At 46.9% G+C, this 10,286-nt stretch overlaps 1 pseudogene; it reads left to right on the forward strand.

Moving 5' to 3' along the window:
* Window positions 1–2,393: 2,393 nt before the first annotated feature.
* LOC142265971 (U2 spliceosomal RNA) lies at window positions 2,394–2,600 on the forward strand (annotated as a pseudogene).
* Window positions 2,601–10,286: the final 7,686 nt, after the last annotated feature.

A 10,286-nucleotide genomic window follows, 5' to 3' on the forward strand; every position in this document is an offset into this window, starting at 1 on the left:
TGTCAGTGCCATCACTGACAAACCTGGATTGACCATGAAATACATCAATCCCCTTAAAGGTGAGTTAAAACAAGTTTTAACTAAATTGCCTTAATATTGTCATGCATTAGAATGACTGTCTTAGGTAATGATAAATATTTTCTACAGGAAGAGGAGTGTTTGCTGAAACTGAAATCGAAAAAGGGAGTTTTGTTGCAGAATATCGAGGCGAGCTCACGTATGCACTTACGATGGTAGACAACTACTCGAGATTTATGGTTGTGGTACAAGTCAAAGATCTAATGGCCCATACTGCAGCGAAGGTCTTCCAAGCACACTTATGCAGACCTCATGGCTACTCAGAGAGAGTCCTCACAGATCAAGGCACAGCCTTTGAAGCGGAAATCTTCAAGGACTTCTGCAGCTTTTACCGATGCAGGAAGATGCGCACTACACCCTACCATGCTCAAACCAATGGTTATCAACCTGCTCAGGACTTTACCCCATATTCCAGATGTGGCCTTACAAGTGATTTATAGAGGGGTAACAATACGTTGGGATCACCGGATCTAATCTCCCTTTTTATACACCCTAAAATCTTGTTTGCTTTAGAATAAACAATAACATCATAAAGGTATAGCAGTACCGTTTCAAAGTTTCGGTGTCCCAAGCAGCATTCCATCAGCCTCTGGAAGGTTCCTGGCAAATTGCACAGCTCGAAGGGCATGCTTTTGAACTCGCAGAGACCCATCGGGGTGGCAAAGGCGGTCTTCTCCCGGTCTGCCTCAGCAACGGACACTTGCCAATAGCGACTAGTGAGATCAAGGGTAGAAAAATAATTTGCAGTTCTCAATGCAGCTAGCTATTCCTCAATACAGGGGAGTGGTGCTGTCCTTCTTCTTTAACAGGACCAACGGAGCTGCCCAGAGGCTACAACTGTCACGGATAACCCCAGCCTCCTTCATGTTGCTCAACATGTCCTTGGTACACTGGTAATGTGCAGGTAGTTTTGGCTTATATCTCTCTTTGATGGGTGGGTGTGCACTTGTGGGGATGTAGTGTTTGACCCCTTTTATTCTTCAAAAGTCTAGCGGATGTTTGCTGAAGACTTGCTCGTATTCTTGCACTAGCCTGTAGACCCCCTTCTTGTGATGTGAAGGTGTGGAGTCAGTGCCTACGTGTAATTCCTTACACCACTCCTCTGGCTGACTTGGTGAGCTGTCACTGAATGGGTGGGCTGAAGCAATGGTGGATGCTGCTGTTTGGATAGCATGTGTATCTACTGAGAACAGCTTATCAATGGTGGCAAATCGGAGCAGCTTAATCTCTTGCTCTCCGCAGTTCAACACTCTCATGGGCACTCTTCCCTTCCATATTAATGAATAAAACTATGATGTAAATAGCATATAGATACCCCACAAATGCAGATAAAAGTAGGTTATGGGAAAAGGGGGAAGAGAGAAACAGGAAAATAGTGGAATAAAGTATACCTTCCAGGTGGGAGAGGAAATGGCAGCACAGCCAGTGGAGGTGAAGCAAGGGGAGCCTGCAACTAAAGAGTTGAGAGCGTTATCACATGGTGACTGAGCCTGATTGTAACGGGAGCATAGAGGTGCCGATCCTGTCTTACCTGCGTTGGTGTAGAAGTGGGTGTCCTGTGGTGGAGTCAGCTATGTGCAGTGGTGGCCGTGGGTTCTTTTATGTGCGACCGTAGTAATAGCTGCGCCCACTTCCTGTATGGGAGTGGAATGCAGTGAGGGTAATGGAACGCACGCCTGCGCATTTGTGTTTAACGTCGCGCATGTGCAGAACGGAGAAAAGGCTGCGCTCACTTCCTAATGAAAGGGAGTGAGACGCATCTGGGAAGGGAAGGGAAAAGATTAGGGTTTGGGGATGATGAAAGGGCTTTCTACGGGCAAGGATGGCAAAGGGTGGCAGTGACGGAAAGTCAGGCAGCCTGTCCTGTCCTGTCCTGTCCGTCCGTCTTTTTGTATCATGAATTGGAAAGACTGCAAGGGGGAGGGGAGGTGCTTGTGTCCAAAAGGAGGAGTTATTCAGATTCATTGCAGTGGGCGGCGGCTGCAAAAAGCACCATTCTTCTTGTTTTTGCTCTGCAAAACAGCCTTTTCAAGGGTTGGCTTGGGTGACAAAATGTCTTCTGTAGGCGTGGGTTTGTCTCCCTCTCCCTAAGATGTGTCCGGTATAGGCCAGGGTGCCACTCAAGGCCGTAACCAATTCGGGTTATAGCTTCTCGGCCTTTTGGCTAAGATCAAGTGTAGTTTCGGAGGACGCTACCTTGGTCGGTACTGGAAGGTGCCTGGGATTGCACGTCTGCCGGCCTTGAGGAAGTGTGTGCGCCTTCTGGTGACACATAGCCCTCTTGTGCCTGGACGGTTCCCAGGCAACGGGAGGCGATCACCTTTGTTATTTTGAAGTCCTACTGATAAACAGAAAAAAAAAAAAATTAAATCTGTTCTTATCAGTTTAATATCTGATACGTCCCCTCTCTGGGGACCATATATTAAATGGATTTTTAGAACAAGGAGATGGAAAAAATCTTGCTCTGTCCACTGCACGCATTGACCTGGTATTGCAGTACCTCCAGGACCGGTGCACCCCTTCTTAACCCAGTTTCCAAAAGCAGAACTCAATTCACCTGATTCAAATGAGCCCCATTAGTTAATTGAAAGAAAGCAAAAACTTTATATGCACCTCAATTTGGCCAATTCACTTTTCACACTTTCACCCTTTTTTTTATCTTTCACACCTTTTACTTGCTTTATTGATGCAAAAAGCTGTGCCAAATAGCAAACTCATCTCCACTCAACTTGACCAACTCTGCTATGTCCCGTGCAGTATCTTATTCTCAGTCTTATCTAGATCATTTGCAATTGAATAGAATAGATCCCTTTTGGCTGCTTATGACTGTGTAAAATATGTAGTTTTACTGGGCTGGGATGAGAGAATCCATTGAAGCATGGTGTAGGGATTGTGGTTCCTGTGTGCTAAGAAGAGAGGCTGGCACCAGCCAGAAAGCCCCATTGCAGCCAATAATCACTTAATAACTTTTTCAACTTGTCATCATATGGGAGGCCTTCCATTCCTTGTAGTAGTCTAGTTGCCCACCTTTGAACTGACTCTAACTTCTGAATGTCCTTATTAAAATGTGGAGCCCAAAACTGGTTCCCATATTCCAGATGTAGCCTTACAAGTGATTTATAGAGGTGTAACAATACGTTGGGATCACGGGATCTAATCTCCCTTTTTATACACCCTAAAATCTTGTCCCAAGCAGCATTCCATCAGCCTCTGGAAGGTTCCTGGCGCATTGCACAGCTCGAAGGGCATGCTTTTGAACTCGCAGAGACCCATAGGGGTGGCGAAGGCGGTCTTCTCCCGGTCTGCCTCAGCAACGGACACTTGCCAATAGTGACTAGTGAGATCAAGGGTAGAAAAATAATTTGCAGTTCTCAATGCAGCTAGCGATTCCTCAATACGGGGAGTGGTGCCGTCCTTCTTTTTTAACAGGATCAACAGAGCTGCCCAAAGGCTACAACTGTCACGGATAACCCCAGCCGCCTTCATGTTGCTCAACATGTACTTGGTACACTGGCAATGTGAAGGTGGTATTGGCTTATAGCTCTCTTTGATGGGTGGGTGTGCACCTGTGGGGATGTGGTGTTGGACCCCTTTTATTCCCCCAAAATCTAGCGGGCTTCCCACCGGTAACCCGCTCCCCAGCTTGGATGGATGCTGAGGGAGCCCCTTTTGCCCGCAGGCTCTGGCCCTGGGAACTGTAGCCTTGGCGGTGACTGTGCTTCCCTCTACGGTGTGAGCTGTTGCCTTCAATCGGGTCTTGACTGCTGGGAAACCCTGGAGGTTCCTGTCGCTAACGGATTTGACCGGTTTTACGGCGACTCCTAGCCTGGTCGGGGTCCGTAGGCCCTGCCGGATGGTGCTGGCTTCTCTTCACTCCCCGATCTGGTACCGGCGGGCCACCGCCCATCCCCGGTCCGTACGGTTCACTCCAATCAGCCTCTCCTGCAGAAGGTCACCACCGTCTGCCAACCTTGCTGAGTGCCCGGGCCACACACCCGGACACGGTCAGTCTCCTCTCCTCTTCACTTCTCTAACTCCAAAACTGATCTCTAATCTGACTCCTTTTCCCGCCTCCAGGACTGTGAACTCCTCGGTGGGTGGGATCAACCGCCTGGCCCACCCCCTGGTGTGGACATCAGCCCCTGGAGGAAGGCAACTAGGATTTGTGTTTAGCTTCGGTGTGCCTAGCCGGAGTGTAGAGTGTGTTGGTGTAGTACCTGTGACGACCTGGCTTGTCCAGGGCGCCCATGTGGGGTGTTGGCAGTGTATTTGCGCCTGCGTTCAAAGGTTTGCTGAATGGATAACTGAACGCTGCGCTGGGACAAGGACGTGCTTGATGATGGTGTTATTTCTGAGTAGGCAACTGCAGGTGCAGGACCGGAGGAGGCTTGTTCGCAGGCAGCATGGACAGGGGATTGGCTCGCATGCACAACCAGCGAAGACGTAGCAGTGACATTAGCAAGCACTGCTCCTCGACTGTGTTGTACTTCCCACAAAGTCGGGTGCTTGGCTGACATGTGCCTGATCATGCTGGTGGTGGTCAGGCTGCTAGTTTTGGTACCCCTGCTGATGCTGGCACGGCAGGTGTTGCAAATGGCCTTTTTAGAATCATCTGGATCCAACTTAAAAAACTGCCAGACTCGGGAAGACCTAACATTTGTACAGGCACCTTGTGTCGTGTTGTTGTTCCGGGGAACGGTTGCCTGACTTCTGCCTGGAGCCACCACCCTGCTTCTTACTGCCTGTTGGGATGCTACGCCTCCCTCCCCCTGTGCACTGCTGTCCTCGCTCTGCATATCCTCCTGCCAGGTTGGGTCAGTTACTGGATCATCCACCACGTCGTCTTCCTCTTCCGCACCCTGCTCCTCCTCCTGACTTCCTGACAATTGTGTCTCATCATCGTCCACCCCTTGTTGAGACACGTTGCCAACTTCGTGAGAACGTGGCTGCTCAAATATTTGGCCATCTGTACATACGATCTCCTCATGACCCACTTCAACATGAGCTGGCGAGAGGCCAGAATGTGCGAATGGAAATGTGAACAGCTCTTCCGAGTGTCCAAGTGTGGGATCATTAATGTCCGAGGACGTGTACTCAGCCTTGTGGTAGGAAGGAGGATCAGGTTCTGAAATGTGCGGTGCAGTATCACGGCTACTGACACTTGACCGTGTGGAAGACAGAGTGTTTGTGGTGGTGCCAATCTGACTGGAAGCATTATCCGCTATCCAACTAACAACCTGTTGACACTGGTCTTGGTTCAAGAGCGGTGTACTGCTGCGGTCCCCAAGAATTTGGGACAGGACGTGCGAGCGACTAGATGTGGCCCTTTGTTGTGGCAAAATTAGAGCTTGCCCACGACCTCGGCCTCTGCCTGCACCACCATCACGTCCACTTCCTTGTTCCTTGCCAACGCCCTTGCGCATTTTGCAATGCTGTGCTGACGTGTATTCACTAGACTTGGGCGTTATATCAAAGTTTGTGCAAATTGTGCACCTGTACGCTGCCACCGACAGGCACACACGTGCGGTTTTTAAATGCAAGCACGGACGCACTAAGAACCTAACAGGTTTTAGGAGCAAAAATTAATGACGAGAACTCTGACACTATCAGCCACTGCTGACTGACGTGTATTATACACTACACTTGTGCGTTATATAATAGTTTGGTAAAAACGCACACAAGTGCACCTGTACGCTGCCACCGACAGGCACACACGTGCGGTTTTTAAATGCAAGCACGGACGCACTAAGAACCTAACACAGGTTTTAGGAGCAAAAATTAATGACGAGAACTCTGACACTATCAGCCATTGCTGACTGACGTGTATTATACACTACACTTGTGCGTTATATAATAGTTTGGTAAAAACGCACACAAGTGCACCTGTACGCTGCCACCGACAGGCACACACGTGCGGTTTTTAAATGCAAGCACGGACGCACTAAGAACCTAACACAGGTTTTAGGAGCAAAAATTAATGACGAGAACTCTGACACTATCAGCCACTGCTGACTGACGTGTATTATACACTACACTTGTGCGTTATATAATAGTTTGGTAAAAACGCACACAAGTGCACCTGTACGCTGCCACCGACAGGCACACACGTGCGGTTTTTAAATGCAAGCACGGACGCACTAAGAACCTAACACAGGTTTTAGGAGCAAAAATTAATGACGAGAACTCTGACACTATCAGCCACTGCTGACTGACGTGTATTATACACTACACTTGTGCGTTATATAATAGTTTGGTAAAAACGCACACAAGTGCACCTGTACGCTGCCACCGACAGGCACACACGTGCGGTTTTTAAATGCAAGCACGGACGCACTAAGAACCTAACAGGTTTTAGGAGCGACAATTGCTGAGAAGTCTGACACTATCAGGACTGTTTTAGACTGTGTACACCAGCCCCAGATATGATGAAGGCTGGTATACGGTCACCACTAGGAATGGCTATATACCCTGCCTGCCTGCCTGCCTGCCTGCCTGTATACTGCTACAATAGTCCTGACAAGGACTCTTTTGGTCACTAGCCTGTATTCCAACCTGGCTATACCCTGCCTGTATACAGCAACAATAGTCCTGAGAAGGACTCTGCTACTGTACTCCGACCTGGCTATACCCTGCCTGCCTGTATACAACTAGAATAGTCCTGAGAAGGACTTTTGGTCACACTGTTTGCAGCCCTGCTACGGAAATAGCTATAAAGGGCCGCAAACCTTTCCCTGAAGCAGCGACCCTCTCCCTGCACTGACTGTCTGGATAGCTGTGAGCAGAGCACAGCGCGCCCGCCGGTATAAAGGCTCGGTCACGCTGTGCAGGCCGGCCAATCACTGCAATTCCACAACTAACAGGGCTGTGGCATTGCAGTGGTCTGCCAGCCAATCCCTGCATGAGGGCTGGCTCTCAAAAGAGCGCCAACATGCAGGGATGAAGACCACGAGTACAGCACGAGTATCGCGAGATTACTCGGTCCCCGTCGAGTAGACCGAGTACAGTGATACTCGTGCGAGTACCGAGTAGTAACAAGCATGCTCGCTCATCACTATTTATTAGTAAAATGGCTTACACTCCCCTTTTTTCCACTTTTTTCTTCACTACTTTTATAAAGAAATTTTTCCTTTCTTTATTCTTAATGCAATTTTATATAGCAACACCACCATTTTTTGCCACGAACATAATTTTTCTTGTCCGTCATCCCATTCACCCTTACAGGGTTGTGGACAGATGCACTTGTCACTACACTTCTAAGACTCAATACAGGGTCTGGAGCTCAATGCTCCCTTTTTGTTTTTTTTTTCTTCTTTTTTTTCTTTTTTTCATTTTGTCCTTCTTCTTCTTCTTTTTCTGATTTTTGTCTCAAAAAGCTGATGAAATTTGAAACACTATACCCCAGTGATTTTATAAATGTTTCTCAATATATCACTTGAGAACTTTTATGGCCGGTATTGTAACAGTTGACCATCCCGGCAGTATTTGAAATACAGCAGTCAGTCCTCTGACGTAGCTCCATATGTGTATATATAGAGGTTCTTCCTCCTTTGATTGCATACTGTTCTTTTTTTGCCCTGATGAAGGAGACAGTGATCTCTGAAACACATTGACCGGAAAAAAGAATAAAGAGATGAAATAATTAACATCAGTTTCCTTTGGTGACAGCGCGGCACGCACCCGATTTTCCTCCTATACGTTATTGCTCTTCTACTAGGGGCTGCGGCTGTCGCCATTTGTAACGTGCATTTAGGGGTTGTGACTGGCACAACCTTAATAGGTGAGTGCAACTACTATTAATTATTTGTTACCTTACCAGGTAAGACCCTAATTTGTGCGTCTGCTCCAGAGTTATTTCCCTGATTATTAATATCTGACAGGCAGTGATTGATCCTGCATTCTCACCTTCCTCTCTGTTGCACATTCTTATTGTTCCTATATGCTCTCTATTTCCATCAGACTTTTTTTGTCCTTCGGTGGGGCTCTAACATATGTGCACCATTTATTATTTATTTTTATGGATTCCTTTCTTTTTTCATGCTAGCGTTCATTATGCAGTAGTCATTCATGATATATCTTATATTTGTGAATCCATTAGGGCTCTATATGTCTGGTGCATCACATTGGGTCTTTTCAGTGCACAATAGGCACCTTTTTCTGTTATGCTCTGCTGCCACCTTATGGACATCCTATCAGTGATGCCAGAAAAAAATGGACATGTCTCCGTGCAGCAATCACGGACACGCGGGTACGCCGCACGGAGACACGTGCAGTGAAAAATCACTGATGTGTGAGCAGACCCATTCATTATAATGGATCTGCGTATCTCAGTGATTCTGTTATGTTTAAAAAAAAGCACAAACGTACCAGAATCACTGACGTGTGAAACAGGCCTTATAGTGTTTTGATTTATGTATGTATTATACAACTTCTGTGGATCTTGTATGAGTGACTTTTCTTCATTTTATTGGATTGTTTTAAAATATTGAAATAAAGTCACGCTTCCTATGCATCCTTTTGTATTCTGATTGGCTACTATAATACAGTTTTTAGGCACTGAGATCGATACCAGAGGCATGGTCTTCCGCTTACCAGAGGATAAGCTCAAAAGGCTAAGGGACATAATAGAAGGGTTTAGTGCTGTTAAGAAGGTGGCATTAAGATAAATGAAATATATCTTCTCGGTCTTCTCGTTTTCTTGCTGAGTTGTGCCAATGGACAGAGTTTTTTCCAGACATTTGCTATTGGAAACTCAGGGAACCAAAGCTCCTGGATAGAGTTGAGCGCGGTTCGTGGTTCGTGGTTCTCCAGTTCTAGGCTCGAGTGATTTTGGGGCATGTTCTAGATCGAACTAGAACTCGAGCTTTTTGCAAAAGCTCGATAGTTCTAGAAACGTTCGAGAACGGTTCTAGCAGCCAAAAAACAGCTAAATCATAGCTTGGTTTCTGCTGTAATAGTGTAAGTCACTCTGTGAATCAAACTATTATCACATTTCAGTGTATAGTGTGCGTGAACAGCGCCTTCAGATCACTGCTGTTTCTATAATGGCGATCGCCATTTTTTTTTTTTTTTTCTTATCTTCCTTCCCTAAGTGCGCGCGTCTTGTGGGGCGGGCCAGCATGTCAGCCAATCACAGACACACACACAGCTAAGTTGACTTTGAGCCAGAGAAGCAACGGCATGTGTGATAGGATCTGCATGTCACATGTCCCTGCATTATAAAACCGGACATTTTCTTCACGGACGCCATTATCTGCCTTCTGCGTCTTTGGTGTCAGACATCACTGTCGCAGCTCCGTCCTCCTGAGTCCTATAGCCGATACAGCTGTATGCGCTGCATACACAGCGTTAGACAGCATAGGGAGAGCACTTTATAGCAGTCCTTTTAAGGACTCAAACCGGCAGGGTCAGAGAGCCATACGTGACAGGTCCTGCAAACAGCAACAGCATCTGTGTAGCCAAGGTCAGGGATTTCCTCCCTGCATTTCACCATTAGGAGGGAATAGAAAGGCAGGCTTCCATTCCTCTACCCAGAGCACCACAATCCTGCCACTGTACCCTCCTGTCCTCTGCACACTCCAACTCATTATAACTAAGCCATTATACTAGCAAACACTCAGTGTACCTAGTGGCATCCTATCTGTGGCTATTGGACTTTGCTATAGTCCCACTAGTGCAAAGACATTTGCAGAGCACGTCTGCCTGCATTGCACACTCCAACTTTTTTAAACTAAGCAATTTTACTAGCAAACACTCAGTGTACCTAGTGGCATCCTATACGTGGCTATTGGACTTTGCTATAGTCCCACTAGTGCCAAGACATTTGCAGAGCGCATCTGCCTGCGTTGCACACTCCAACTAATTTTAACTTAGCCATTATACTAGCAAACACTCAGTGTACCTAGTGGCATCCTATACGTGGCTATTGGACTTTGCTATAGTCCCACTAGTGCCAAGACATTTGCAGAGCGCATCTGCCTGCGTTGCACACTCCAACTAATTATAAGTAAGCCATTATACTAGCAAACACTCAGTGTACCTAGTGGCATCCTATCTGTGGCTATTGGACTTTGCTATAGTCCCACTAGTGCAAAGACATTTGCAGAGCACGTCTGCCTGCATTGCACACTCCAACTTTTTTAAACTAAGCAATTTTACTAGCAAACACTCAGTGTACCTAGTGGCATCCTATACGTGGCTATTGGACTTTG

This window comes from Anomaloglossus baeobatrachus, unplaced genomic scaffold (assembly GCF_048569485.1).
Source record: "Anomaloglossus baeobatrachus isolate aAnoBae1 unplaced genomic scaffold, aAnoBae1.hap1 Scaffold_2800, whole genome shotgun sequence".
Lineage (NCBI taxonomy): Eukaryota > Metazoa > Chordata > Amphibia > Anura > Aromobatidae > Anomaloglossus > Anomaloglossus baeobatrachus.